This window comes from Rhinoderma darwinii, unplaced genomic scaffold (assembly GCF_050947455.1).
Source record: "Rhinoderma darwinii isolate aRhiDar2 unplaced genomic scaffold, aRhiDar2.hap1 Scaffold_422, whole genome shotgun sequence".
Taxonomy (NCBI): Eukaryota; Metazoa; Chordata; class Amphibia; order Anura; family Rhinodermatidae; genus Rhinoderma; species Rhinoderma darwinii.
The window spans coordinates 188227-216112 of NW_027463769.1; the positions used below are offsets into that span (position 1 = coordinate 188227).

General features: G+C 48.6%; 16 non-coding genes across 16 annotated transcripts; all 16 read left to right on the top strand.

Moving 5' to 3' along the window:
* Nucleotides 1-418: 418 nt before the first annotated feature.
* Nucleotides 419-609, top strand: LOC142710157 (U2 spliceosomal RNA). The gene has a single exon (XR_012869260.1). It is a non-coding gene; the product is annotated as a U2 spliceosomal RNA (small nuclear RNA).
* Nucleotides 610-1909: 1300 nt separating this feature from the next.
* LOC142710158 (U2 spliceosomal RNA) lies at nucleotides 1910-2100 on the top strand. The gene has a single exon (XR_012869261.1). It is a non-coding gene; the product is annotated as a U2 spliceosomal RNA (small nuclear RNA).
* A 1284-nt stretch (nucleotides 2101-3384) lies between these two features.
* LOC142710160 (U2 spliceosomal RNA) lies at nucleotides 3385-3575 on the top strand. Its single transcript, XR_012869262.1, has one exon. It is a non-coding gene; the product is annotated as a U2 spliceosomal RNA (small nuclear RNA).
* Nucleotides 3576-4871: 1296 nt separating this feature from the next.
* On the top strand, nucleotides 4872-5062 carry LOC142710161 (U2 spliceosomal RNA). Its single transcript, XR_012869263.1, has one exon. It is a non-coding gene; the product is annotated as a U2 spliceosomal RNA (small nuclear RNA).
* Nucleotides 5063-6354: 1292 nt separating this feature from the next.
* LOC142710162 (U2 spliceosomal RNA) lies at nucleotides 6355-6545 on the top strand. The gene has a single exon (XR_012869264.1). It is a non-coding gene; the product is annotated as a U2 spliceosomal RNA (small nuclear RNA).
* A 1292-nt stretch (nucleotides 6546-7837) lies between these two features.
* On the top strand, nucleotides 7838-8028 carry LOC142710163 (U2 spliceosomal RNA). Its single transcript, XR_012869265.1, has one exon. It is a non-coding gene; the product is annotated as a U2 spliceosomal RNA (small nuclear RNA).
* Nucleotides 8029-9321: 1293 nt separating this feature from the next.
* LOC142710191 (U2 spliceosomal RNA) lies at nucleotides 9322-9512 on the top strand. Its single transcript, XR_012869290.1, has one exon. It is a non-coding gene; the product is annotated as a U2 spliceosomal RNA (small nuclear RNA).
* Nucleotides 9513-10812: 1300 nt separating this feature from the next.
* LOC142710164 (U2 spliceosomal RNA) lies at nucleotides 10813-11003 on the top strand. Its single transcript, XR_012869266.1, has one exon. It is a non-coding gene; the product is annotated as a U2 spliceosomal RNA (small nuclear RNA).
* Nucleotides 11004-12303: 1300 nt separating this feature from the next.
* On the top strand, nucleotides 12304-12494 carry LOC142710166 (U2 spliceosomal RNA). The gene has a single exon (XR_012869268.1). It is a non-coding gene; the product is annotated as a U2 spliceosomal RNA (small nuclear RNA).
* Nucleotides 12495-13782: 1288 nt separating this feature from the next.
* Nucleotides 13783-13973, top strand: LOC142710167 (U2 spliceosomal RNA). Its single transcript, XR_012869269.1, has one exon. It is a non-coding gene; the product is annotated as a U2 spliceosomal RNA (small nuclear RNA).
* A 1280-nt stretch (nucleotides 13974-15253) lies between these two features.
* LOC142710168 (U2 spliceosomal RNA) lies at nucleotides 15254-15444 on the top strand. The gene has a single exon (XR_012869270.1). It is a non-coding gene; the product is annotated as a U2 spliceosomal RNA (small nuclear RNA).
* Nucleotides 15445-16732: 1288 nt separating this feature from the next.
* Nucleotides 16733-16923, top strand: LOC142710169 (U2 spliceosomal RNA). Its single transcript, XR_012869271.1, has one exon. It is a non-coding gene; the product is annotated as a U2 spliceosomal RNA (small nuclear RNA).
* A 1284-nt stretch (nucleotides 16924-18207) lies between these two features.
* Nucleotides 18208-18398, top strand: LOC142710172 (U2 spliceosomal RNA). The gene has a single exon (XR_012869272.1). It is a non-coding gene; the product is annotated as a U2 spliceosomal RNA (small nuclear RNA).
* Nucleotides 18399-19690: 1292 nt separating this feature from the next.
* On the top strand, nucleotides 19691-19881 carry LOC142710173 (U2 spliceosomal RNA). Its single transcript, XR_012869273.1, has one exon. It is a non-coding gene; the product is annotated as a U2 spliceosomal RNA (small nuclear RNA).
* A 1292-nt stretch (nucleotides 19882-21173) lies between these two features.
* Nucleotides 21174-21364, top strand: LOC142710174 (U2 spliceosomal RNA). Its single transcript, XR_012869274.1, has one exon. It is a non-coding gene; the product is annotated as a U2 spliceosomal RNA (small nuclear RNA).
* Nucleotides 21365-22657: 1293 nt separating this feature from the next.
* On the top strand, nucleotides 22658-22848 carry LOC142710210 (U2 spliceosomal RNA). The gene has a single exon (XR_012869307.1). It is a non-coding gene; the product is annotated as a U2 spliceosomal RNA (small nuclear RNA).
* The last annotated feature ends 5038 nt before the right edge of the window (nucleotides 22849-27886 follow it).

A 27886-nucleotide genomic window follows, 5' to 3' on the forward strand; every position in this document is an offset into this window, starting at 1 on the left:
TCATAATGGGGCCTCAGAGATAAAAGCCTGGGCCCAGGCAGTGTTGGTCAGTGCTGCTCAGCAGGCAGCACTGGACTGGACTGGATTACAGCTGATACAAGGTGTGAAGGAACAAGGGGTGGCTGTGGGCATGCACTTGCTGCCGCTGCCAGTGTTTATCTGCATGGCAGCAGGGCATTTGGGCGTTGCCAGGAAGGCGTTTTTATGTAGATTCCTCCTCTTTCAGCACTGCATTGTGGTGCAAGCAAAAGAAGCAAATCCTGTCTGGCTTCCTCTCCGGCCTTTATTCACCTCCCGTGTAGCTGTGAGTGTGTGAGCCTGCAGGGCCCCATGGAATTGCCTAGAAGTAGGCTGAATCGCTGCAAGGGCTGAACAGCAGTATCGGGCAGGCTCGGGCAACGCGCGGCCCGTTCGGGTTATCGCTTCTCGGCCTTTTGGCTAAGATCAAGTGTAGTATCTGTTCTTATCAGTTTAATATCTGATACGTCCCCTATCTGGGGACCATATATTAAATGGATTTTTAGAACAGGGAGATGGAAATAGAGCTTGCTCTGTCCACTCCACGCATTGACCTGGTATTGCAGTATTTCCAGGACCGGTGCACCCTTTCCTTATGTGTTGACTAAAAGCAGATTCCAAAAGTGTTTTTTGTCTTTGCTATTGTTTCTGTCTTTCTGAAGGGATCTCCCCTTTTAATCCCATTATTTCAACACCTGTTGGACAATGCATGAGTGATAATGAGCTCATTGATTAAATGCAATTAATGAATAGATTGCCACCTCTTGTTGTGTGTCGTCTGTGTTTCTGTGTTTCCGGCATTTCACATTGGAACACCTCATTCACCTTCCTTGTCTTCTCTCCGCCCTCCCTTTTAGGTAAGTTAAAGAGCTGCACCTGAGCCAGCCACTGATTGATTGATTGATTGATTGATTGATTGATTGATTGATTGATTGATTGATTGATTGATTGATGCAGCACAACAGTCAAATAGTGGAGTGGAGTAGGGGAACAGCAAACAGCCAATAAAGCAGCCCGCCCGCTCGCCTGCCCGCCACAATGGACCTACCTGTGTACACTAGATGGATGTGATGGAATGTACTGTCGTCCCTACATTTCAAGAAGAAGTAAGAATTGCAGTTGCAACAAAGCCTTGCTTGCCTACAAAGAGAGCAGCAATTTGGATTTGTTACTATGTTACCTAGAAGAATAACAAACTGTGCAAGGATGGAGGTTGTAGGAGCAAGGAGAAGTTGTCTGTAAAGTTGGTGGATGCCTATTTTCCATTTTGCAGTCCCTTGTCTCCCTCTTGTGGCCTCCTGGAGGCAACTAGCTGTGCAAAAAAAAGACAGCCTGGCGGCCGGCTGTTGCAGTGTTGCCCTCTCAGGCAACACTGAGTGACTGACTGAGCCTCACCGTCTTATATAAAGTTCAGACGGAACTTTGCACGTGTCATAGTGGAGCCCTCAGGATTCCAGAGCCAGCTTTCTGACATCATAATGGGGCCTCAGAAATAAAAGCCTGGGCCCAGGCAGTGTTGGTCAGTGCTGCTCAGCAGGCAGCACTGGACTGGACTGGATTACAGCTGATACAAGGTGTGAAGGAACAAGGGGTGGCTGTGGGCATGCACTTGCTGCCGCTGCCAGTGTTTATCTGCATGGCAGCAGGGCATTTGGGCGTTGCCAGGAAGGCGTTTTTATGTAGATTCCTCCTCTTTCAGCACTGCATTGTGGTGCAAGCAAAAGAAGCAAATCCTGTCTGGCTTCCTCTCCGGCCTTTATTCACCTCCCGTGTAGCTGTGAGTGTGTGAGCCTGCAGGGCCCCATGGAATTGCCTAGAAGTAGGCTGAATCGCTGCAAGGGCTGAACAGCAGTATCGGGCAGGCTCGGGCAACGCGCGGCCCGTTCGGGTTATCGCTTCTCGGCCTTTTGGCTAAGATCAAGTGTAGTATCTGTTCTTATCAGTTTAATATCTGATACGTCCCCTATCTGGGGACCATATATTAAATGGATTTTTAGAACAGGGAGATGGAAATAGAGCTTGCTCTGTCCACTCCACGCATTGACCTGGTATTGCAGTATTTCCAGGACCGGTGCACCCTTTCCTTATGTGTTGACTAAAAGCAGATTCCAAAAGTGTTTTTTGTCTTTGCTATTGTTTCTGTCTTTCTGAAGGGATCTCCCCTTTTAATCCCATTATTTCAACACCTGTTGGACAATGCATGAGTGATAATGAGCTCATTGATTAAATGCAATTAATGAATAGATTGCCACCTCTTGTTGTGTGTCGTCTGTGTTTCTGTGTTTCCGGCATTTCACATTGGAACACCTCATTCACCTTCCTTGTCTTCTCTCCGCCCTCCCTTTTAGGTAAGTTAAAGAGCTGCACCTGAGCCAGCCACTGATTGATTGATTGATTGATTGATTGATTGATTGATTGATTGATTGATGCAGCACAACAGTCAAATAGTGGAGTGGAGTAGGGGAACAGCAAACAGCCAATAAAGCAGCCCGCCCGCTCGCCTGCCCGCCACAATGGACCTACCTGTGTACACTAGATGGATGTGATGGAATGTACTGTCGTCCCTACATTTCAAGAAGAAGTAAGAATTGCAGTTGCAACAAAGCCTTGCTTGCCTACAAAGAGAGCAGCAATTTGGATTTGTTACTATGTTACCTAGAAGAATAACAAACTGTGCAAGGATGGAGGTTGTAGGAGCAAGGAGAAGTTGTCTGTAAAGTTGGTGGATGCCTATTTTCCATTTTGCAGTCCCTTGTCTCCCTCTTGTGGCCTCCTGGAGGCAACTAGCTGTGCAAAAAAAAGACAGCCTGGCGGCCGGCTGTTGCAGTGTTGCCCTCTCAGGCAACACTGAGTGACTGACTGAGCCTCACCGTCTTATATAAAGTTCAGACGGAACTTTGCACGTGTCATAGTGGAGCCCTCAGGATTCCAGAGCCAGCTTTCTGACATCATAATGGGGCCTCAGAAATAAAAGCCTGGGCCCAGGCAGTGTTGGTCAGTGCTGCTCAGCAGGCAGCACTGGACTGGACTGGATTACAGCTGATACAAGGTGTGAAGGAACAAGGGGTGGCTGTGGGCATGCACTTGCTGCCGCTGCCAGTGTTTATCTGCATGGCAGCAGGGCATTTGGGCGTTGCCAGGAAGGCGTTTTTATGTAGATTCCTCCTCTTTCAGCACTGCATTGTGGTGCAAGCAAAAGAAGCAAATCCTGTCTGGCTTCCTCTCCGGCCTTTATTCACCTCCCGTGTAGCTGTGAGTGTGTGAGCCTGCAGGGCCCCATGGAATTGCCTAGAAGTAGGCTGAATCGCTGCAAGGGCTGAACAGCAGTATCGGGCAGGCTCGGGCAACGCGCGGCCCGTTCGGGTTATCGCTTCTCGGCCTTTTGGCTAAGATCAAGTGTAGTATCTGTTCTTATCAGTTTAATATCTGATACGTCCCCTATCTGGGGACCATATATTAAATGGATTTTTAGAACAGGGAGATGGAAATAGAGCTTGCTCTGTCCACTCCACGCATTGACCTGGTATTGCAGTATTTCCAGGACCGGTGCACCCTTTCCTTATGTGTTGACTAAAAGCAGATTCCAAAAGTGTTTTTTGTCTTTGCTATTGTTTCTGTCTTTCTGAAGGGATCTCCCCTTTTAATCCCATTATTTCAACACCTGTTGGACAATGCATGAGTGATAATGAGCTCATTGATTAAATGCAATTAATGAATAGATTGCCACCTCTTGTTGTGTGTCGTCTGTGTTTCTGTGTTTCCGGCATTTCACATTGGAACACCTCATTCACCTTCCTTGTCTTCTCTCCGCCCTCCCTTTTAGGTAAGTTAAAGAGCTGCACCTGAGCCAGCCACTGATTGATTGATTGATTGATTGATTGATTGATTGATTGATTGATTGATTGATTGATTGATGCAGCACAACAGTCAAATAGTGGAGTGGAGTAGGGGAACAGCAAACAGCCAATAAAGCAGCCCGCCCGCTCGCCTGCCCGCCACAATGGACCTACCTGTGTACACTAGATGGATGTGATGGAATGTACTGTCGTCCCTACATTTCAAGAAGAAGTAAGAATTGCAGTTGCAACAAAGCCTTGCTTGCCTACAAAGAGAGCAGCAATTTGGATTTGTTACTATGTTACCTAGAAGAATAACAAACTGTGCAAGGATGGAGGTTGTAGGAGCAAGGAGAAGTTGTCTGTAAAGTTGGTGGATGCCTATTTTCCATTTTGCAGTCCCTTGTCTCCCTCTTGTGGCCTCCTGGAGGCAACTAGCTGTGCAAAAAAAAGACAGCCTGGCGGCCGGCTGTTGCAGTGTTGCCCTCTCAGGCAACACTGAGTGACTGACTGAGCCTCACCGTCTTATATAAAGTTCAGACGGAACTTTGCACGTGTCATAGTGGAGCCCTCAGGATTCCAGAGCCAGCTTTCTGACATCATAATGGGGCCTCAGAGATAAAAGCCTGGGCCCAGGCAGTGTTGGTCAGTGCTGCTCAGCAGGCAGCACTGGACTGGACTGGATTACAGCTGATACAAGGTGTGAAGGAACAAGGGGTGGCTGTGGGCATGCACTTGCTGCCGCTGCCAGTGTTTATCTGCATGGCAGCAGGGCATTTGGGCGTTGCCAGGAAGGCGTTTTTATGTAGATTCCTCCTCTTTCAGCACTGCATTGTGGTGCAAGCAAAAGAAGCAAATCCTGTCTGGCTTCCTCTCCGGCCTTTATTCACCTCCCGTGTAGCTGTGAGTGTGTGAGCCTGCAGGGCCCCATGGAATTGCCTAGAAGTAGGCTGAATCGCTGCAAGGGCTGAACAGCAGTATCGGGCAGGCTCGGGCAACGCGCGGCCCGTTCGGGTTATCGCTTCTCGGCCTTTTGGCTAAGATCAAGTGTAGTATCTGTTCTTATCAGTTTAATATCTGATACGTCCCCTATCTGGGGACCATATATTAAATGGATTTTTAGAACAGGGAGATGGAAATAGAGCTTGCTCTGTCCACTCCACGCATTGACCTGGTATTGCAGTATTTCCAGGACCGGTGCACCCTTTCCTTATGTGTTGACTAAAAGCAGATTCCAAAAGTGTTTTTTGTCTTTGCTATTGTTTCTGTCTTTCTGAAGGGATCTCCCCTTTTAATCCCATTATTTCAACACCTGTTGGACAATGCATGAGTGATAATGAGCTCATTGATTAAATGCAATTAATGAATAGATTGCCACCAATTGTTGTGTGTCGTCTGTGTTTCTGTGTTTCCGGCATTTCACATTGGAACACCTCATTCACCTTCCTTGTCTTCTCTCCGCCCTCCCTTTTAGGTAAGTTAAAGAGCTGCACCTGAGCCAGCCACTGATTGATTGATTGATTGATTGATTGATTGATTGATTGATTGATTGATTGATTGATGCAGCACAACAGTCAAATAGTGGAGTGGAGTAGGGGAACAGCAAACAGCCAATAAAGCAGCCCGCCCGCTCGCCTGCCCGCCACAATGGACCTACCTGTGTACACTAGATGGATGTGATGGAATGTACTGTCGTCCCTACATTTCAAGAAGAAGTAAGAATTGCAGTTGCAACAAAGCCTTGCTTGCCTACAAAGAGAGCAGCAATTTGGATTTGTTACTATGTTACCTAGAAGAATAACAAACTGTGCAAGGATGGAGGTTGTAGGAGCAAGGAGAAGTTGTCTGTAAAGTTGGTGGATGCCTATTTTCCATTTTGCAGTCCCTTGTCTCCCTCTTGTGGCCTCCTGGAGGCAACTAGCTGTGCAAAAAAAAGACAGCCTGGCGGCCGGCTGTTGCAGTGTTGCCCTCTCAGGCAACACTGAGTGACTGACTGAGCCTCACCGTCTTATATAAAGTTCAGACGGAACTTTGCACGTGTCATAGTGGAGCCCTCAGGATTCCAGAGCCAGCTTTCTGACATCATAATGGGGCCTCAGAGATAAAAGCCTGGGCCCAGGCAGTGTTGGTCAGTGCTGCTCAGCAGGCAGCACTGGACTGGACTGGATTACAGCTGATACAAGGTGTGAAGGAACAAGGGGTGGCTGTGGGCATGCACTTGCTGCCGCTGCCAGTGTTTATCTGCATGGCAGCAGGGCATTTGGGCGTTGCCAGGAAGGCGTTTTTATGTAGATTCCTCCTCTTTCAGCACTGCATTGTGGTGCAAGCAAAAGAAGCAAATCCTGTCTGGCTTCCTCTCCGGCCTTTATTCACCTCCCGTGTAGCTGTGAGTGTGTGAGCCTGCAGGGCCCCATGGAATTGCCTAGAAGTAGGCTGAATCGCTGCAAGGGCTGAACAGCAGTATCGGGCAGGCTCGGGCAACGCGCGGCCCGTTCGGGTTATCGCTTCTCGGCCTTTTGGCTAAGATCAAGTGTAGTATCTGTTCTTATCAGTTTAATATCTGATACGTCCCCTATCTGGGGACCATATATTAAATGGATTTTTAGAACAGGGAGATGGAAATAGAGCTTGCTCTGTCCACTCCACGCATTGACCTGGTATTGCAGTATTTCCAGGACCGGTGCACCCTTTCCTTATGTGTTGACTAAAAGCAGATTCCAAAAGTGTTTTTTGTCTTTGCTATTGTTTCTGTCTTTCTGAAGGGATCTCCCCTTTTAATCCCATTATTTCAACACCTGTTGGACAATGCATGAGTGATAATGAGCTCATTGATTAAATGCAATTAATGAATAGATTGCCACCTCTTGTTGTGTGTCGTCTGTGTTTCTGTGTTTCCGGCATTTCACATTGGAACACCTCATTCACCTTCCTTGTCTTCTCTCCGCCCTCCCTTTTAGGTAAGTTAAAGAGCTGCACCTGAGCCAGCCACTGATTGATTGATTGATTGATTGATTGATTGATTGATTGATTGATTGATTGATTGATGCAGCACAACAGTCAAATAGTGGAGTGGAGTAGGGGAACAGCAAACAGCCAATAAAGCAGCCCGCCCGCTCGCCTGCCCGCCACAATGGACCTACCTGTGTACACTAGATGGATGTGATGGAATGTACTGTCGTCCCTACATTTCAAGAAGAAGTAAGAATTGCAGTTGCAACAAAGCCTTGCTTGCCTACAAAGAGAGCAGCAATTTGGATTTGTTACTATGTTACCTAGAAGAATAACAAACTGTGCAAGGATGGAGGTTGTAGGAGCAAGGAGAAGTTGTCTGTAAAGTTGGTGGATGCCTATTTTCCATTTTGCAGTCCCTTGTCTCCCTCTTGTGGCCTCCTGGAGGCAACTAGCTGTGCAAAAAAAAGACAGCCTGGCGGCCGGCTGTTGCAGTGTTGCCCTCTCAGGCAACACTGAGTGACTGACTGAGCCTCACCGTCTTATATAAAGTTCAGACGGAACTTTGCACGTGTCATAGTGGAGCCCTCAGGATTCCAGAGCCAGCTTTCTGACATCATAATGGGGCCTCAGAGATAAAAGCCTGGGCCCAGGCAGTGTTGGTCAGTGCTGCTCAGCAGGCAGCACTGGACTGGACTGGATTACAGCTGATACAAGGTGTGAAGGAACAAGGGGTGGCTGTGGGCATGCACTTGCTGCCGCTGCCAGTGTTTATCTGCATGGCAGCAGGGCATTTGGGCGTTGCCAGGAAGGCGTTTTTATGTAGATTCCTCCTCTTTCAGCACTGCATTGTGGTGCAAGCAAAAGAAGCAAATCCTGTCTGGCTTCCTCTCCGGCCTTTATTCACCTCCCGTGTAGCTGTGAGTGTGTGAGCCTGCAGGGCCCCATGGAATTGCCTAGAAGTAGGCTGAATCGCTGCAAGGGCTGAACAGCAGTATCGGGCAGGCTCGGGCAACGCGCGGCCCGTTCGGGTTATCGCTTCTCGGCCTTTTGGCTAAGATCAAGTGTAGTATCTGTTCTTATCAGTTTAATATCTGATACGTCCCCTATCTGGGGACCATATATTAAATGGATTTTTAGAACAGGGAGATGGAAATAGAGCTTGCTCTGTCCACTCCACGCATTGACCTGGTATTGCAGTATTTCCAGGACCGGTGCACCCTTTCCTTATGTGTTGACTAAAAGCAGATTCCAAAAGTGTTTTTTGTCTTTGCTATTGTTTCTGTCTTTCTGAAGGGATCTCCCCTTTTAATCCCATTATTTCAACACCTGTTGGACAATGCATGAGTGATAATGAGCTCATTGATTAAATGCAATTAATGAATAGATTGCCACCTCTTGTTGTGTGTCGTCTGTGTTTCTGTGTTTCCGGCATTTCACATTGGAACACCTCATTCACCTTCCTTGTCTTCTCTCCGCCCTCCCTTTTAGGTAAGTTAAAGAGCTGCACCTGAGCCAGCCACTTGATTGATTGATTGATTGATTGATTGATTGATTGATTGATTGATTGATTGATTGATGCAGCACAACAGTCAAATAGTGGAGTGGAGTAGGGGAACAGCAAACAGCCAATAAAGCAGCCCGCCCGCTCGCCTGCCCGCCACAATGGACCTACCTGTGTACACTAGATGGATGTGATGGAATGTACTGTCGTCCCTACATTTCAAGAAGAAGTAAGAATTGCAGTTGCAACAAAGCCTTGCTTGCCTACAAAGAGAGCAGCAATTTGGATTTGTTACTATGTTACCTAGAAGAATAACAAACTGTGCAAGGATGGAGGTTGTAGGAGCAAGGAGAAGTTGTCTGTAAAGTTGGTGGATGCCTATTTTCCATTTTGCAGTCCCTTGTCTCCCTCTTGTGGCCTCCTGGAGGCAACTAGCTGTGCAAAAAAAAGACAGCCTGGCGGCCGGCTGTTGCAGTGTTGCCCTCTCAGGCAACATTGAGTGACTGACTGAGCCTCACCGTCTTATATAAAGTTCAGACGGAACTTTGCACGTGTCATAGTGGAGCCCTCAGGATTCCAGAGCCAGCTTTCTGACATCATAATGGGGCCTCAGAGATAAAAGCCTGGGCCCAGGCAGTGTTGGTCAGTGCTGCTCAGCAGGCAGCACTGGACTGGACTGGATTACAGCTGATACAAGGTGTGAAGGAACAAGGGGTGGCTGTGGGCATGCACTTGCTGCCGCTGCCAGTGTTTATCTGCATGGCAGCAGGGCATTTGGGCGTTGCCAGGAAGGCGTTTTTATGTAGATTCCTCCTCTTTCAGCACTGCATTGTGGTGCAAGCAAAAGAAGCAAATCCTGTCTGGCTTCCTCTCCGGCCTTTATTCACCTCCCGTGTAGCTGTGAGTGTGTGAGCCTGCAGGGCCCCATGGAATTGCCTAGAAGTAGGCTGAATCGCTGCAAGGGCTGAACAGCAGTATCGGGCAGGCTCGGGCAACGCGCGGCCCGTTCGGGTTATCGCCTCTCGGCCTTTTGGCTAAGATCAAGTGTAGTATCTGTTCTTATCAGTTTAATATCTGATACGTCCCCTATCTGGGGACCATATATTAAATGGATTTTTAGAACAGGGAGATGGAAATAGAGCTTGCTCTGTCCACTCCACGCATTGACCTGGTATTGCAGTATTTCCAGGACCGGTGCACCCTTTCCTTATGTGTTGACTAAAAGCAGATTCCAAAAGTGTTTTTTGTCTTTGCTATTGTTTCTGTCTTTCTGAAGGGATCTCCCCTTTTAATCCCATTATTTCAACACCTGTTGGACAATGCATGAGTGATAATGAGCTCATTGATTAAATGCAATTAATGAATAGATTGCCACCTCTTGTTGTGTGTCGTCTGTGTTTCTGTGTTTCCGGCATTTCACATTGGAACACCTCATTCACCTTCCTTGTCTTCTCTCCGCCCTCCCTTTTAGGTAAGTTAAAGAGCTGCACCTGAGCCAGCCACTGATTGATTGATTGATTGATTGATTGATTGATTGATTGATTGATTGATTGATTGATTGATTGATGCAGCACAACAGTCAAATAGTGGAGTGGAGTAGGGGAACAGCAAACAGCCAATAAAGCAGCCCGCCCGCTCGCCTGCCCGCCACAATGGACCTACCTGTGTACACTAGATGGATGTGATGGAATGTACTGTCGTCCCTACATTTCAAGAAGAAGTAAGAATTGCAGTTGCAACAAAGCCTTGCTTGCCTACAAAGAGAGCAGCAATTTGGATTTGTTACTATGTTACCTAGAAGAATAACAAACTGTGCAAGGATGGAGGTTGTAGGAGCAAGGAGAAGTTGTCTGTAAAGTTGGTGGATGCCTATTTTCCATTTTGCAGTCCCTTGTCTCCCTCTTGTGGCCTCCTGGAGGCAACTAGCTGTGCAAAAAAAAGACAGCCTGGCGGCCGGCTGTTGCAGTGTTGCCCTCTCAGGCAACACTGAGTGACTGACTGAGCCTCACCGTCTTATATAAAGTTCAGACGGAACTTTGCACGTGTCATAGTGGAGCCCTCAGGATTCCAGAGCCAGCTTTCTGACATCATAATGGGGCCTCAGAGATAAAAGCCTGGGCCCAGGCAGTGTTGGTCAGTGCTGCTCAGCAGGCAGCACTGGACTGGACTGGATTACAGCTGATACAAGGTGTGAAGGAACAAGGGGTGGCTGTGGGCATGCACTTGCTGCCGCTGCCAGTGTTTATCTGCATGGCAGCAGGGCATTTGGGCGTTGCCAGGAAGGCGTTTTTATGTAGATTCCTCCTCTTTCAGCACTGCATTGTGGTGCAAGCAAAAGAAGCAAATCCTGTCTGGCTTCCTCTCCGGCCTTTATTCACCTCCCGTGTAGCTGTGAGTGTGTGAGCCTGCAGGGCCCCATGGAATTGCCTAGAAGTAGGCTGAATCGCTGCAAGGGCTGAACAGCAGTATCGGGCAGGCTCGGGCAACGCGCGGCCCGTTCGGGTTATCGCTTCTCGGCCTTTTGGCTAAGATCAAGTGTAGTATCTGTTCTTATCAGTTTAATATCTGATACGTCCCCTATCTGGGGACCATATATTAAATGGATTTTTAGAACAGGGAGATGGAAATAGAGCTTGCTCTGTCCACTCCACGCATTGACCTGGTATTGCAGTATTTCCAGGACCGGTGCACCCTTTCCTTATGTGTTGACTAAAAGCAGATTCCAAAAGTGTTTTTTGTCTTTGCTATTGTTTCTGTCTTTCTGAAGGGATCTCCCCTTTTAATCCCATTATTTCAACACCTGTTGGACAATGCATGAGTGATAATGAGCTCATTGATTAAATGCAATTAATGAATAGATTGCCACCTCTTGTTGTGTGTCGTCTGTGTTTCTGTGTTTCCGGCATTTCACATTGGAACACCTCATTCACCTTCCTTGTCTTCTCTCCGCCCTCCCTTTTAGGTAAGTTAAAGAGCTGCACCTGAGCCAGCCACTGATTGATTGATTGATTGATTGATTGATTGATTGATTGATTGATTGATTGATTGATGATTGATGCAGCACAACAGTCAAATAGTGGAGTGGAGTAGGGGAACAGCAAACAGCCAATAAAGCAGCCCGCCCGCTCGCCTGCCCGCCACAATGGACCTACCTGTGTACACTAGATGGATGTGATGGAATGTACTGTCGTCCCCTACATTTCAAGAAGAAGTAAGAATTGCAGTTGCAACAAAGCCTTGCTTGCCTACAAAGAGAGCAGCAATTTGGATTTGTTACTATGTTACCTAGAAGAATAACAAACTGTGCAAGGATGGAGGTTGTAGGAGCAAGGAGAAGTTGTCTGTAAAGTTGGTGGATGCCTATTTTCCATTTTGCAGTCCCTTGTCTCCCTCTTGTGGCCTCCTGGAGGCAACTAGCTGTGCAAAAAAAAGACAGCCTGGCGGCCGGCTGTTGCAGTGTTGCCCTCTCAGGCAACACTGAGTGACTGACTGAGCCTCACCGTCTTATATAAAGTTCAGACGGAACTTTGCACGTGTCATAGTGGAGCCCTCAGGATTCCAGAGCCAGCTTTCTGACATCATAATGGGGCCTCAGAGATAAAAGCCTGGGCCCAGGCAGTGTTGGTCAGTGCTGCTCAGCAGGCAGCACTGGACTGGACTGGATTACAGCTGATACAAGGTGTGAAGGAACAAGGGGTGGCTGTGGGCATGCACTTGCTGCCGCTGCCAGTGTTTATCTGCATGGCAGCAGGGCATTTGGGCGTTGCCAGGAAGGCGTTTTTATGTAGATTCCTCCTCTTTCAGCACTGCATTGTGGTGCAAGCAAAAGAAGCAAATCCTGTCTGGCTTCCTCTCCGGCCTTTATTCACCTCCCGTGTAGCTGTGAGTGTGTGAGCCTGCAGGGCCCCATGGAATTGCCTAGAAGTAGGCTGAATCGCTGCAAGGGCTGAACAGCAGTATCGGGCAGGCTCGGGCAACGCGCGGCCCGTTCGGGTTATCGCTTCTCGGCCTTTTGGCTAAGATCAAGTGTAGTATCTGTTCTTATCAGTTTAATATCTGATACGTCCCCTATCTGGGGACCATATATTAAATGGATTTTTAGAACAGGGAGATGGAAATAGAGCTTGCTCTGTCCACTCCACGCATTGACCTGGTATTGCAGTATTTCCAGGACCGGTGCACCCTTTCCTTATGTGTTGACTAAAAGCAGATTCCAAAAGTGTTTTTTGTCTTTGCTATTGTTTCTGTCTTTCTGAAGGGATCTCCCCTTTTAATCCCATTATTTCAACACCTGTTGGACAATGCATGAGTGATAATGAGCTCTTTGATTAAATGCAATTAATGAATAGATTGCCACCTCTTGTTGTGTGTCGTCTGTGTTTCTGTGTTTCCGGCATTTCACATTGGAACACCTCATTCACCTTCCTTGTCTTCTCTCCGCCCTCCCTTTTAGGTAAGTTAAAGAGCTGCACCTGAGCCAGCCACTGATTGATTGATTGATTGATTGATTGATTGATTGATTGATTGATTGATTGATGCAGCACAACAGTCAAATAGTGGAGTGGAGTAGGGGAACAGCAAACAGCCAATAAAGCAGCCCGCCCGCTCGCCTGCCCGCCACAATGGACCTACCTGTGTACACTAGATGGATGTGATGGAATGTACTGTCGTCCCTACATTTCAAGAAGAAGTAAGAATTGCAGTTGCAACAAAGCCTTGCTTGCCTACAAAGAGAGCAGCAATTTGGATTTGTTACTATGTTACCTAGAAGAATAACAAACTGTGCAAGGATGGAGGTTGTAGGAGCAAGGAGAAGTTGTCTGTAAAGTTGGTGGATGCCTATTTTCCATTTTGCAGTCCCTTGTCTCCCTCTTGTGGCCTCCTGGAGGCAACTAGCTGTGCAAAAAAAAGACAGCCTGGCGGCCGGCTGTTGCAGTGTTGCCCTCTCAGGCAACACTGAGTGACTGACTGAGCCTCACCGTCTTATATAAAGTTCAGACGGAACTTTGCACGTGTCATAGTGGAGCCCTCAGGATTCCAGAGCCAGCTTTCTGACATCATAATGGGGCCTCAGAGATAAAAGCCTGGGCCCAGGCAGTGTTGGTCAGTGCTGCTCAGCAGGCAGCACTGGACTGGACTGGATTACAGCTGATACAAGGTGTGAAGGAACAAGGGGTGGCTGTGGGCATGCACTTGCTGCCGCTGCCAGTGTTTATCTGCATGGCAGCAGGGCATTTGGGCGTTGCCAGGAAGGCGTTTTTATGTAGATTCCTCCTCTTTCAGCACTGCATTGTGGTGCAAGCAAAAGAAGCAAATCCTGTCTGGCTTCCTCTCCGGCCTTTATTCACCTCCCGTGTAGCTGTGAGTGTGTGAGCCTGCAGGGCCCCATGGAATTGCCTAGAAGTAGGCTGAATCGCTGCAAGGGCTGAACAGCAGTATCGGGCAGGCTCGGGCAACGCGCGGCCCGTTCGGGTTATCGCTTCTCGGCCTTTTGGCTAAGATCAAGTGTAGTATCTGTTCTTATCAGTTTAATATCTGATACGTCCCCTATCTGGGGACCATATATTAAATGGATTTTTAGAACAGGGAGATGGAAATAGAGCTTGCTCTGTCCACTCCACGCATTGACCTGGTATTGCAGTATTTCCAGGACCGGTGCACCCTTTCCTTATGTGTTGACTAAAAGCAGATTCCAAAAGTGTTTTTTGTCTTTGCTATTGTTTCTGTCTTTCTGAAGGGATCTCCCCTTTTAATCCCATTATTTCAACACCTGTTGGACAATGCATGAGTGATAATGAGCTCATTGATTAAATGCAATTAATGAATAGATTGCCACCTCTTGTTGTGTGTCGTCTGTGTTTCTGTGTTTCCGGCATTTCACATTGGAACACCTCATTCACCTTCCTTGTCTTCTCTCCGCCCTCCCTTTTAGGTAAGTTAAAGAGCTGCACCTGAGCCAGCCACTGATTGATTGATTGATTGATTGATTGATTGATTGATTGATGCAGCACAACAGTCAAATAGTGGAGTGGAGTAGGGGAACAGCAAACAGCCAATAAAGCAGCCCGCCCGCTCGCCTGCCCGCCACAATGGACCTACCTGTGTACACTAGATGGATGTGATGGAATGTACTGTCGTCCCTACATTTCAAGAAGAAGTAAGAATTGCAGTTGCAACAAAGCCTTGCTTGCCTACAAAGAGAGCAGCAATTTGGATTTGTTACTATGTTACCTAGAAGAATAACAAACTGTGCAAGGATGGAGGTTGTAGGAGCAAGGAGAAGTTGTCTGTAAAGTTGGTGGATGCCTATTTTCCATTTTGCAGTCCCTTGTCTCCCTCTTGTGGCCTCCTGGAGGCAACTAGCTGTGCAAAAAAAAGACAGCCTGGCGGCCGGCTGTTGCAGTGTTGCCCTCTCAGGCAACACTGAGTGACTGACTGAGCCTCACCGTCTTATATAAAGTTCAGACGGAACTTTGCACGTGTCATAGTGGAGCCCTCAGGATTCCAGAGCCAGCCAGCTTTCTGACATCATAATGGGGCCTCAGAGATAAAAGCCTGGGCCCAGGCAGTGTTGGTCAGTGCTGCTCAGCAGGCAGCACTGGACTGGACTGGATTACAGCTGATACAAGGTGTGAAGGAACAAGGGGTGGCTGTGGGCATGCACTTGCTGCCGCTGCCAGTGTTTATCTGCATGGCAGCAGGGCATTTGGGCGTTGCCAGGAAGGCGTTTTTATGTAGATTCCTCCTCTTTCAGCACTGCATTGTGGTGCAAGCAAAAGAAGCAAATCCTGTCTGGCTTCCTCTCCGGCCTTTATTCACCTCCCGTGTAGCTGTGAGTGTGTGAGCCTGCAGGGCCCCATGGAATTGCCTAGAAGTAGGCTGAATCACTGCAAGGGCTGAACAGCAGTATCGGGCAGGCTCGGGCAACGCGCGGCCCGTTCGGGTTATCGCTTCTCGGCCTTTTGGCTAAGATCAAGTGTAGTATCTGTTCTTATCAGTTTAATATCTGATACGTCCCCTATCTGGGGACCATATATTAAATGGATTTTTAGAACAGGGAGATGGAAATAGAGCTTGCTCTGTCCACTCCACGCATTGACCTGGTATTGCAGTATTTCCAGGACCGGTGCACCCTTTCCTTATGTGTTGACTAAAAGCAGATTCCAAAAGTGTTTTTTGTCTTTGCTATTGTTTCTGTCTTTCTGAAGGGATCTCCCCTTTTAATCCCATTATTTCAACACCTGTTGGACAATGCATGAGTGATAATGAGCTCATTGATTAAATGCAATTAATGAATAGATTGCCACCTCTTGTTGTGTGTCGTCTGTGTTTCTGTGTTTCCGGCATTTCACATTGGAACACCTCATTCACCTTCCTTGTCTTCTCTCCGCCCTCCCTTTTAGGTAAGTTAAAGAGCTGCACCTGAGCCAGCCACTGATTGATTGATTGATTGATTGATTGATTGATTGATTGATTGATTGATTGATGCAGCACAACAGTCAAATAGTGGAGTGGAGTAGGGGAACAGCAAACAGCCAATAAAGCAGCCCGCCCGCTCGCCTGCCCGCCACAATGGACCTACCTGTGTACACTAGATGGATGTGATGGAATGTACTGTCGTCCCTACATTTCAAGAAGAAGTAAGAATTGCAGTTGCAACAAAGCCTTGCTTGCCTACAAAGAGAGCAGCAATTTGGATTTGTTACTATGTTACCTAGAAGAATAACAAACTGTGCAAGGATGGAGGTTGTAGGAGCAAGGAGAAGTTGTCTGTAAAGTTGGTGGATGCCTATTTTCCATTTTGCAGTCCCTTGTCTCCCTCTTGTGGCCTCCTGGAGGCAACTAGCTGTGCAAAAAAAAGACAGCCTGGCGGCCGGCTGTTGCAGTGTTGCCCTCTCAGGCAACACTGAGTGACTGACTGAGCCTCACCGTCTTATATAAAGTTCAGACGGAACTTTGCACGTGTCATAGTGGAGCCCTCAGGATTCCAGAGCCAGCTTTCTGACATCATAATGGGGCCTCAGAGATAAAAGCCTGGGCCCAGGCAGTGTTGGTCAGTGCTGCTCAGCAGGCAGCACTGGACTGGACTGGATTACAGCTGATACAAGGTGTGAAGGAACAAGGGGTGGCTGTGGGCATGCACTTGCTGCCGCTGCCAGTGTTTATCTGCATGGCAGCAGGGCATTTGGGCGTTGCCAGGAAGGCGTTTTTATGTAGATTCCTCCTCTTTCAGCACTGCATTGTGGTGCAAGCAAAAGAAGCAAATCCTGTCTGGCTTCCTCTCCGGCCTTTATTCACCTCCCGTGTAGCTGTGAGTGTGTGAGCCTGCAGGGCCCCATGGAATTGCCTAGAAGTAGGCTGAATCACTGCAAGGGCTGAACAGCAGTATCGGGCAGGCTCGGGCAACGCGCGGCCCGTTCGGGTTATCGCTTCTCGGCCTTTTGGCTAAGATCAAGTGTAGTATCTGTTCTTATCAGTTTAATATCTGATACGTCCCCTATCTGGGGACCATATATTAAATGGATTTTTAGAACAGGGAGATGGAAATAGAGCTTGCTCTGTCCACTCCACGCATTGACCTGGTATTGCAGTATTTCCAGGACCGGTGCACCCTTTCCTTATGTGTTGACTAAAAGCAGATTCCAAAAGTGTTTTTTGTCTTTGCTATTGTTTCTGTCTTTCTGAAGGGATCTCCCCTTTTAATCCCATTATTTCAACACCTGTTGGACAATGCATGAGTGATAATGAGCTCATTGATTAAATGCAATTAATGAATAGATTGCCACCTCTTGTTGTGTGTCGTCTGTGTTTCTGTGTTTCCGGCATTTCACATTGGAACACCTCATTCACCTTCCTTGTCTTCTCTCCGCCCTCCCTTTTAGGTAAGTTAAAGAGCTGCACCTGAGCCAGCCACTGATTGATTGATTGATTGATTGATTGATTGATTGATTGATTGATTGATGCAGCACAACAGTCAAATAGTGGAGTGGAGTAGGGGAACAGCAAACAGCCAATAAAGCAGCCCGCCCGCTCGCCTGCCCGCCACAATGGACCTACCTGTGTACACTAGATGGATGTGATGGAATGTACTGTCGTCCCTACATTTCAAGAAGAAGTAAGAATTGCAGTTGCAACAAAGCCTTGCTTGCCTACAAAGAGAGCAGCAATTTGGATTTGTTACTATGTTACCTAGAAGAATAACAAACTGTGCAAGGATGGAGGTTGTAGGAGCAAGGAGAAGTTGTCTGTAAAGTTGGTGGATGCCTATTTTCCATTTTGCAGTCCCTTGTCTCCCTCTTGTGGCCTCCTGGAGGCAACTAGCTGTGCAAAAAAAAGACAGCCTGGCGGCCGGCTGTTGCAGTGTTGCCCTCTCAGGCAACACTGAGTGACTGACTGAGCCTCACCGTCTTATATAAAGTTCAGACGGAACTTTGCACGTGTCATAGTGGAGCCCTCAGGATTCCAGAGCCAGCTTTCTGACATCATAATGGGGCCTCAGAGATAAAAGCCTGGGCCCAGGCAGTGTTGGTCAGTGCTGCTCAGCAGGCAGCACTGGACTGGACTGGATTACAGCTGATACAAGGTGTGAAGGAACAAGGGGTGGCTGTGGGCATGCACTTGCTGCCGCTGCCAGTGTTTATCTGCATGGCAGCAGGGCATTTGGGCGTTGCCAGGAAGGCGTTTTTATGTAGATTCCTCCTCTTTCAGCACTGCATTGTGGTGCAAGCAAAAGAAGCAAATCCTGTCTGGCTTCCTCTCCGGCCTTTATTCACCTCCCGTGTAGCTGTGAGTGTGTGAGCCTGCAGGGCCCCATGGAATTGCCTAGAAGTAGGCTGAATCGCTGCAAGGGCTGAACAGCAGTATCGGGCAGGCTCGGGCAACGCGCGGCCCGTTCGGGTTATCGCTTCTCGGCCTTTTGGCTAAGATCAAGTGTAGTATCTGTTCTTATCAGTTTAATATCTGATACGTCCCCTATCTGGGGACCATATATTAAATGGATTTTTAGAACAGGGAGATGGAAATAGAGCTTGCTCTGTCCACTCCACGCATTGACCTGGTATTGCAGTATTTCCAGGACCGGTGCACCCTTTCCTTATGTGTTGACTAAAAGCAGATTCCAAAAGTGTTTTTTGTCTTTGCTATTGTTTCTGTCTTTCTGAAGGGATCTCCCCTTTTAATCCCATTATTTCAACACCTGTTGGACAATGCATGAGTGATAATGAGCTCATTGATTAAATGCAATTAATGAATAGATTGCCACCTCTTGTTGTGTGTCGTCTGTGTTTCTGTGTTTCCGGCATTTCACATTGGAACACCTCATTCACCTTCCTTGTCTTCTCTCCGCCCTCCCTTTTAGGTAAGTTAAAGAGCTGCACCTGAGCCAGCCACTGATTGATTGATTGATTGATTGATTGATTGATTGATTGATTGATTGATTGATTGATGCAGCACAACAGTCAAATAGTGGAGTGGAGTAGGGGAACAGCAAACAGCCAATAAAGCAGCCCGCCCGCTCGCCTGCCCGCCACAATGGACCTACCTGTGTACACTAGATGGATGTGATGGAATGTACTGTCGTCCCTACATTTCAAGAAGAAGTAAGAATTGCAGTTGCAACAAAGCCTTGCTTGCCTACAAAGAGAGCAGCAATTTGGATTTGTTACTATGTTACCTAGAAGAATAACAAACTGTGCAAGGATGGAGGTTGTAGGAGCAAGGAGAAGTTGTCTGTAAAGTTGGTGGATGCCTATTTTCCATTTTGCAGTCCCTTGTCTCCCTCTTGTGGCCTCCTGGAGGCAACTAGCTGTGCAAAAAAAAGACAGCCTGGCGGCCGGCTGTTGCAGTGTTGCCCTCTCAGGCAACACTGAGTGACTGACTGAGCCTCACCGTCTTATATAAAGTTCAGACGGAACTTTGCACGTGTCATAGTGGAGCCCTCAGGATTCCAGAGCCAGCTTTCTGACATCATAATGGGGCCTCAGAGATAAAAGCCTGGGCCCAGGCAGTGTTGGTCAGTGCTGCTCAGCAGGCAGCACTGGACTGGACTGGATTACAGCTGATACAAGGTGTGAAGGAACAAGGGGTGGCTGTGGGCATGCACTTGCTGCCGCTGCCAGTGTTTATCTGCATGGCAGCAGGGCATTTGGGCGTTGCCAGGAAGGCGTTTTTATGTAGATTCCTCCTCTTTCAGCACTGCATTGTGGTGCAAGCAAAAGAAGCAAATCCTGTCTGGCTTCCTCTCCGGCCTTTATTCACCTCCCGTGTAGCTGTGAGTGTGTGAGCCTGCAGGGCCCCATGGAATTGCCTAGAAGTAGGCTGAATCGCTGCAAGGGCTGAACAGCAGTATCGGGCAGGCTCGGGCAACGCGCGGCCCGTTCGGGTTATCGCTTCTCGGCCTTTTGGCTAAGATCAAGTGTAGTATCTGTTCTTATCAGTTTAATATCTGATACGTCCCCTATCTGGGGACCATATATTAAATGGATTTTTAGAACAGGGAGATGGAAATAGAGCTTGCTCTGTCCACTCCACGCATTGACCTGGTATTGCAGTATTTCCAGGACCGGTGCACCCTTTCCTTATGTGTTGACTAAAAGCAGATTCCAAAAGTGTTTTTTGTCTTTGCTATTGTTTCTGTCTTTCTGAAGGGATCTCCCCTTTTAATCCCATTATTTCAACACCTGTTGGACAATGCATGAGTGATAATGAGCTCATTGATTAAATGCAATTAATGAATAGATTGCCACCTCTTGTTGTGTGTCGTCTGTGTTTCTGTGTTTCCGGCATTTCACATTGGAACACCTCATTCACCTTCCTTGTCTTCTCTCCGCCCTCCCTTTTAGGTAAGTTAAAGAGCTGCACCTGAGCCAGCCACTGATTGATTGATTGATTGATTGATTGATTGATTGATTGATTGATTGATTGATTGATGCAGCACAACAGTCAAATAGTGGAGTGGAGTAGGGGAACAGCAAACAGCCAATAAAGCAGCCCGCCCGCTCGCCTGCCCGCCACAATGGACCTACCTGTGTACACTAGATGGATGTGATGGAATGTACTGTCGTCCCTACATTTCAAGAAGAAGTAAGAATTGCAGTTGCAACAAAGCCTTGCTTGCCTACAAAGAGAGCAGCAATTTGGATTTGTTACTATGTTACCTAGAAGAATAACAAACTGTGCAAGGATGGAGGTTGTAGGAGCAAGGAGAAGTTGTCTGTAAAGTTGGTGGATGCCTATTTTCCATTTTGCAGTCCCTTGTCTCCCTCTTGTGGCCTCCTGGAGGCAACTAGCTGTGCAAAAAAAAGACAGCCTGGCGGCCGGCTGTTGCAGTGTTGCCCTCTCAGGCAACACTGAGTGACTGACTGAGCCTCACCGTCTTATATAAAGTTCAGACGGAACTTTGCACGTGTCATAGTGGAGCCCTCAGGATTCCAGAGCCAGCTTTCTGACATCATAATGGGGCCTCAGAGATAAAAGCCTGGGCCCAGGCAGTGTTGGTCAGTGCTGCTCAGCAGGCAGCACTGGACTGGACTGGATTACAGCTGATACAAGGTGTGAAGGAACAAGGGGTGGCTGTGGGCATGCACTTGCTGCCGCTGCCAGTGTTTATCTGCATGGCAGCAGGGCATTTGGGCGTTGCCAGGAAGGCGTTTTTATGTAGATTCCTCCTCTTTCAGCACTGCATTGTGGTGCAAGCAAAAGAAGCAAATCCTGTCTGGCTTCCTCTCCGGCCTTTATTCACCTCCCGTGTAGCTGTGAGTGTGTGAGCCTGCAGGGCCCCATGGAATTGCCTAGAAGTAGGCTGAATCGCTGCAAGGGCTGAACAGCAGTATCGGGCAGGCTCGGGCAACGCGCGGCCCGTTCGGGTTATCGCTTCTCGGCCTTTTGGCTAAGATCAAGTGTAGTATCTGTTCTTATCAGTTTAATATCTGATACGTCCCCTATCTGGGGACCATATATTAAATGGATTTTTAGAACAGGGAGATGGAAATAGAGCTTGCTCTGTCCACTCCACGCATTGACCTGGTATTGCAGTATTTCCAGGACCGGTGCACCCTTTCCTTATGTGTTGACTAAAAGCAGATTCCAAAAGTGTTTTTTGTCTTTGCTATTGTTTCTGTCTTTCTGAAGGGATCTCCCCTTTTAATCCCATTATTTCAACACCTGTTGGACAATGCATGAGTGATAATGAGCTCATTGATTAAATGCAATTAATGAATAGATTGCCACCTCTTGTTGTGTGTCGTCTGTGTTTTCTGTGTTTCCGGCATTTCACATTGGAACACCTCATTCACCTTCCTTGTCTTCTCTCCGCCCTCCCTTTTAGGTAAGTTAAAGAGCTGCACCTGAGCCAGCCACTGATTGATTGATTGATTGATTGATTGATTGATTGATTGATTGATTGATTGATTGATGCAGCACAACAGTCAAATAGTGGAGTGGAGTAGGGGAACAGCAAACAGCCAATAAAGCAGCCCGCCCGCTCGCCTGCCCGCCACAATGGACCTACCTGTGTACACTAGATGGATGTGATGGAATGTACTGTCGTCCCTACATTTCAAGAAGAAGTAAGAATTGCAGTTGCAACAAAGCCTTGCTTGCCTACAAAGAGAGCAGCAATTTGGATTTGTTACTATGTTACCTAGAAGAATAACAAACTGTGCAAGGATGGAGGTTGTAGGAGCAAGGAGAAGTTGTCTGTAAAGTTGGTGGATGCCTATTTTCCATTTTGCAGTCCCTTGTCTCCCTCTTGTGGCCTCCTGGAGGCAACTAGCTGTGCAAAAAAAAGACAGCCTGGCGGCCGGCTGTTGCAGTGTTGCCCTCTCAGGCAACACTGAGTGACTGACTGAGCCTCACCGTCTTATATAAAGTTCAGACGGAACTTTGCACGTGTCATAGTGGAGCCCTCAGGATTCCAGAGCCAGCTTTCTGACATCATAATGGGGCCTCAGAGATAAAAGCCTGGGCCCAGGCAGTGTTGGTCAGTGCTGCTCAGCAGGCAGCACTGGACTGGACTGGATTACAGCTGATACAAGGTGTGAAGGAACAAGGGGTGGCTGTGGGCATGCACTTGCTGCCGCTGCCAGTGTTTATCTGCATGGCAGCAGGGCATTTGGGCGTTGCCAGGAAGGCGTTTTTATGTAGATTCCTCCTCTTTCAGCACTGCATTGTGGTGCAAGCAAAAGAAGCAAATCCTGTCTGGCTTCCTCTCCGGCCTTTATTCACCTCCCGTGTAGCTGTGAGTGTGTGAGCCTGCAGGGCCCCATGGAATTGCCTAGAAGTAGGCTGAATCGCTGCAAGGGCTGAACAGCAGTATCGGGCAGGCTCGGGCAACGCGCGGCCCGTTCGGGTTATCGCTTCTCGGCCTTTTGGCTAAGATCAAGTGTAGTATCTGTTCTTATCAGTTTAATATCTGATACGTCCCCTATCTGGGGACCATATATTAAATGGATTTTTAGAACAGGGAGATGGAAATAGAGCTTGCTCTGTCCACTCCACGCATTGACCTGGTATTGCAGTATTTCCATGACCTGCCTAGGTAGAGTCGTGTGTTAACCTTAAACCATACTATCCCCCACCCCCATTTAGTAACGACACATGACACCGAGGTTGGATGTGAAATGGCCACAGCAGCCGTTTATTAATTTCACAGTTTTATAAAAACAATTTAAATCCGAAACATTCGGATAACTAGTTAGGAATCCACCAGAGAATTCCTCCTAATAATTCACATGACCCAACATGGGTCAGAATCATAAATAACCATTAAACGTTAACATTAACCCGAGCAGAGGAAGTCCTTGAAGCCCCTTCAGATGTTCCTTTCAAGAACACACCGAATTAGCCATCTGCAAACCACTAATTACCTCCAGCCGTAAACCAGCTCGGAAGCACCGTTCACCTCTGCAGATGGCTCCACCCACTAGAAGTCCACTTCAAGGGGATAACACCCGTTGAAGCCCTCAAGTGATATACCGACCACTAGAAGTCCACTTCAAAGGGATAACACCCGATGAAGCCTTCAAGTGACATACCTTCTACCAGAAGACCACTTCAAAGGGATAACACCCGATGAAGTCTTCAACCATGTACCTTTTTTGGGGGACGCATACCCCCGATGCGACCCCCCCACCATTTTGTACTGACTGGCCTCAAGGACTCCCCCCGCCAGCTGCCATGACAACAGAACCTACTCCGGAAAAAAGAAAAACATGTTAAATAAACACACAAAATAAAACACAACGCTCATATACGGACGTACAGAAGACCTAAGGAGTAACAAAACAAGGGTGGGAGGGTGGGAGCTTTGCTTCTTGTGTACTACTCCTCCCGCTGCTTCCGGCTCAATGCCGAGAAACAGCGGGAAGCGCAGTAACGGCCCCCCCGTCCCCCCTAGCTCCTCCCCGTCCCTCCTTCAGCTTCTTCACCTTTCCCTCACCTCTTAACATTAACCCTTTCCCTACCAGGACGGTCATGTCGGCTTCCCTCAAGCCTGCAGCTGCGTCCAGCCTCTTCTTGACCTGCCTAGGTAGAGTCGTGTGTTAACCTTAAACCATACTATCCCCCACCCCCATTTAGTAACGACACATGACACCGAGGTTGGATGTGAAATGGCCACAGCAGCCGTTTATTAATTTCACAGTTTTATAAAAACAATTTAAATCCGAAACATTCGGATAACTAGTTAGGAATCCACCAGAGAATTCCTCCTAATAATTCACATGACCCAACATGGGTCAGAATCATAAATAACCATTAAACGTTAACATTAACCCGAGCAGAGGAAGTCCTTGAAGCCCCTTCAGATGTTCCTTTCAAGAACACACCGAATTAGCCATCTGCAAACCACTAATTACCTCCAGCCGTAAACCAGCTCGGAAGCACCGTTCACCTCTGCAGATGGCTCCACCCACTAGAAGTCCACTTCAAGGGGATAACACCCGTTGAAGCCCTCAAGTGATATACCGACCACTAGAAGTCCACTTCAAAGGGATAACACCCGATGAAGCCTTCAAGTGACATACCTTCTACCAGAAGACCACTTCAAAGGGATAACACCCGATGAAGTCTTCAACCATGTACCTTTTTTGGGGGACGCATACCCCCGATGCGACCCCCCCACCATTTTGTACTGACTGGCCTCAAGGACTCCCCCCGCCACCGCGAAACAGGCCTTGACCACCTTAAGCCTGTGAGTTCCTCCACACCACCACCGCCCTTTCTATGCCTTCTGCTATAGCCAAGCTCCAAATATCAATGCCAACCTCGGTCAGATGAACCCCGTCACTCCTCCAGAAATTCCCCAATCCTGACTCCAAATCCCTATGCCTCACGCAAATGCCCCCGTTCTTTGCCACAAAACGGGACACCGCCCGGTTAACTTTTATCCGAGCCTTATTGACTCTCTCCACCGATCTAGCTAACCGCCAATGCTTCCTTGGGACTATGTCCGACCACACTACCACCAACTTGGGATAAGATACCCACAAACACAACAAATCATGTTTGATATCCCGCACCAACTCACGAAAAGGGCGGACTCCTAAGTCATTCCCACCCACGTGCAACACTAAAACCTCCGGAACCCTATCAAGCCGCACATATGTCTGGAATTCCGCCAACACCCTGTTCCACGACATACCTCTAAACCCCAGCCAATGCACAACCGCATCCTGTCGCGGAATGCGCAACTGGCGACCATCCGGGCGGACGTCCGCCCTCAAAGCCCCCCAGTGCACGTACGAATGACCCATCAACCACACCAGACAAGGAGGCGAATCTGAAACGGAAAACACAGTTAGGCACCACCATATACATTTGCAAGCATAAACAACAAAATTACAACATATGGGGGCGGACATAGGACTTAAACCTTTTAGACTCCCAACGACCAATACGCCTCACCCCCTCATCATCCAACCCCCAGCGCCCTGCTTCCGTTGCTGCGCCAATCCGGAAGGAATGAGATGAATATGAGCCTGCCGCAACCCCAACCGCCGTCAAACATTTTTTAAAAACAGCTCCAAACTGAAACCTGGACAAGAACGACCCGTCCACATGACATAACAAAGGCAAATCTGGAGACCCCCTGTTTTTTGTAAAACCACGCATGCACTCTACTGGGCACATGACCGACCCCGGGAGAGCGAACAAAACTATCAGTTTTCCCTTCCCTAATTGGTCAGTTTTTGATCTACGCAACCATACCTCCAACCGATCTGCAAAAAGGCTCACCTCCCCAGATCTCAGCCCCCCTGCCTGTTTAGTACTTGGCGACACCAACTCACCTATTCTAAATGCTCCGAAGAACGCCAACGAGAAAGCCAACCGAAACAAATCCATTTCATCTGAAGAACGACATACCGATGCCAATGAACCACCCAACAAGCCCAGCAAAGCAAACGACACCGGCCTTCTACTATCCGCCTCCACCCTACCTCTGCGCAACCCCTTCAAAGCCTGCGATACCAGAAATTCCTTCGATACATCCCGCAAGCCCCGCAACTTAAGCCCAAACGCCACCGCGGATATAAACCGGTTCACCTTCGCTACTGAAAACCCCGCCTCCCAGGCATCCCCTAACCAATACAAAAGTGCCACCAACCTGTCTCTATCCGTATTGACATCACCCAACTCTCTTACCCACTCCTCCCACTGCCTCCAACAAGCAGCATAAGCCCTCCACGTCGTGCCCGCCAAAGACCTTTGTAACAGCTGCTCTACGGGACCGATACCAGATCCCATAGATGATCCGGACACGCCAAACCAATACGTTCCGCTCCCGGAGCCAATTGCCGAAACCGGTCCCACTGCGAGCGAGAAAGAGCATCAGCAACACAATTCCGTACACCCGGGACATGCACCGCCACCACCCACGCGTTCAGCGACAAACACACCAACACTAAATGTCGCAACAATTGAACTACCGGAGGAGAGGACGCCGTGATGTTATTAATGGCAAGCACCACACCCATGTTGTCGCAGTAAAAACGGACCTTCTTATCCCTGAGCCTGTCCCCCCAAATGGTAGCCGCCACCACGATGGGAAACAGCTCGAGCAGGGCCAGATTCCGCGTCAATCCACTGGACACCCAGCTAGCCGGCCATTGACCTGCGCACCACGGACCTCCCCCGTAAGCTCCAAAGCCACCCGCCCCAGCCGCATCCGTGAAAATATTCAGATCACTCGTATCCTGCGCTGGGGCCATCCATAGCGAGCGACCATTGTACTGGCCCAAGAAGTCATCCCAAACCTGAAGATCAGCTCGGTGCTCCTCCTTGAGCCTCACAAAATGATGCGGCGCCCGCACTCCCGCCGTTGCCGCCGCCAACCTTCTACCAAACACCCTCCCCATCGGCATAATCCGGCAGTCGAAATTCAACTTCCCCAGCAGCGACTGAAGCTCCCTCAACGACATTTTCTTCCTTCTACAAGCCCGTCGCACCTCCAGCCTCAAAGCACCCAGCTTATCCGCCGGGAGCCGACACTCCATTGCCACCGAGTCAATTTCGATTCCCAAGAAACAAATCGTCGCTACCGGGCCCTCCGTTTTTTCCGGCGCCAAAGGGATCCCAAAATCCCTCGCCACCTTCTGCAGGGCATGAAGCAAGTTACCGCAAACCGGCGAACCCCCCGGGCCAACGCACAAAAAATCATCTAAGTAATGGATCAACGAATCGACCCCGGATACTCCCCTCGTTACCCACTCCACGAAGCTACTAAACGCCTCGAAGTATGCACAAGAAAGAGAACACCCCATCGGAAGGCACCGATCCACGTAAAAGGCCCCATTCCAAAAACAGCCCAACAGCCGTTGGCTTTCTGGATGCACCGGCAACAACCTGAACGCCGCCTCGATGTCGGTTTTTGCTAGCAGCGCCCCCGGACCCGCAGCCCGCACTAACCCCACCGCCTTATCGAATGAGGTATAAACTACGGAACACAACTCGTGATCAATCCCGTCGTTTACCGACGAACCTTTGGGATACGATAAATGTTGAATCAAACGAAACTTTCCGGGCTCGCGTTTAGGGACAATACCCAAAGGGGACACAACTAAATCTTTCACCGGCGACTCCACAAATGGCCCCGACATGCGCCCCAACGAAACTTCTTTTAACAACTTTTCCGACACGACTTCCGCATGCACGTAAGCCGATTTTAAATTTCTCCGCGTAACCGGAACCTCATAAGGAGGCGGAGGAATAACAAAACCAACACTAAACCCTTCATAAAGCAACTTAGCCGCCGCCCTATCCGGATACTCATTTAGATAAGGGGCCATCCTTTCCACCCTCACCGGCGACACCCCCTTGACCAGCCCCGTGCTGGTTCCCGGACCTCTTTTTACGCAGACATTTTGCCGCCCCGTGTGATGCACCATTACACTCGGAGCACACGTGCTTGAACTTGCACGTGGCCCCGAACTTACACTGGCCTTCATTGAATTGCCAGCAAAACCCCGCCTTTCCCCCGCCGCTTGGTCCACTCTGACTAGTCTGGCCTCCCTGGCCACCGCTCCCGGGAAAGGGCTGCCTAACCGGAACCGTAACCCGTAACCAGAGAGCAATATCCTTCTGG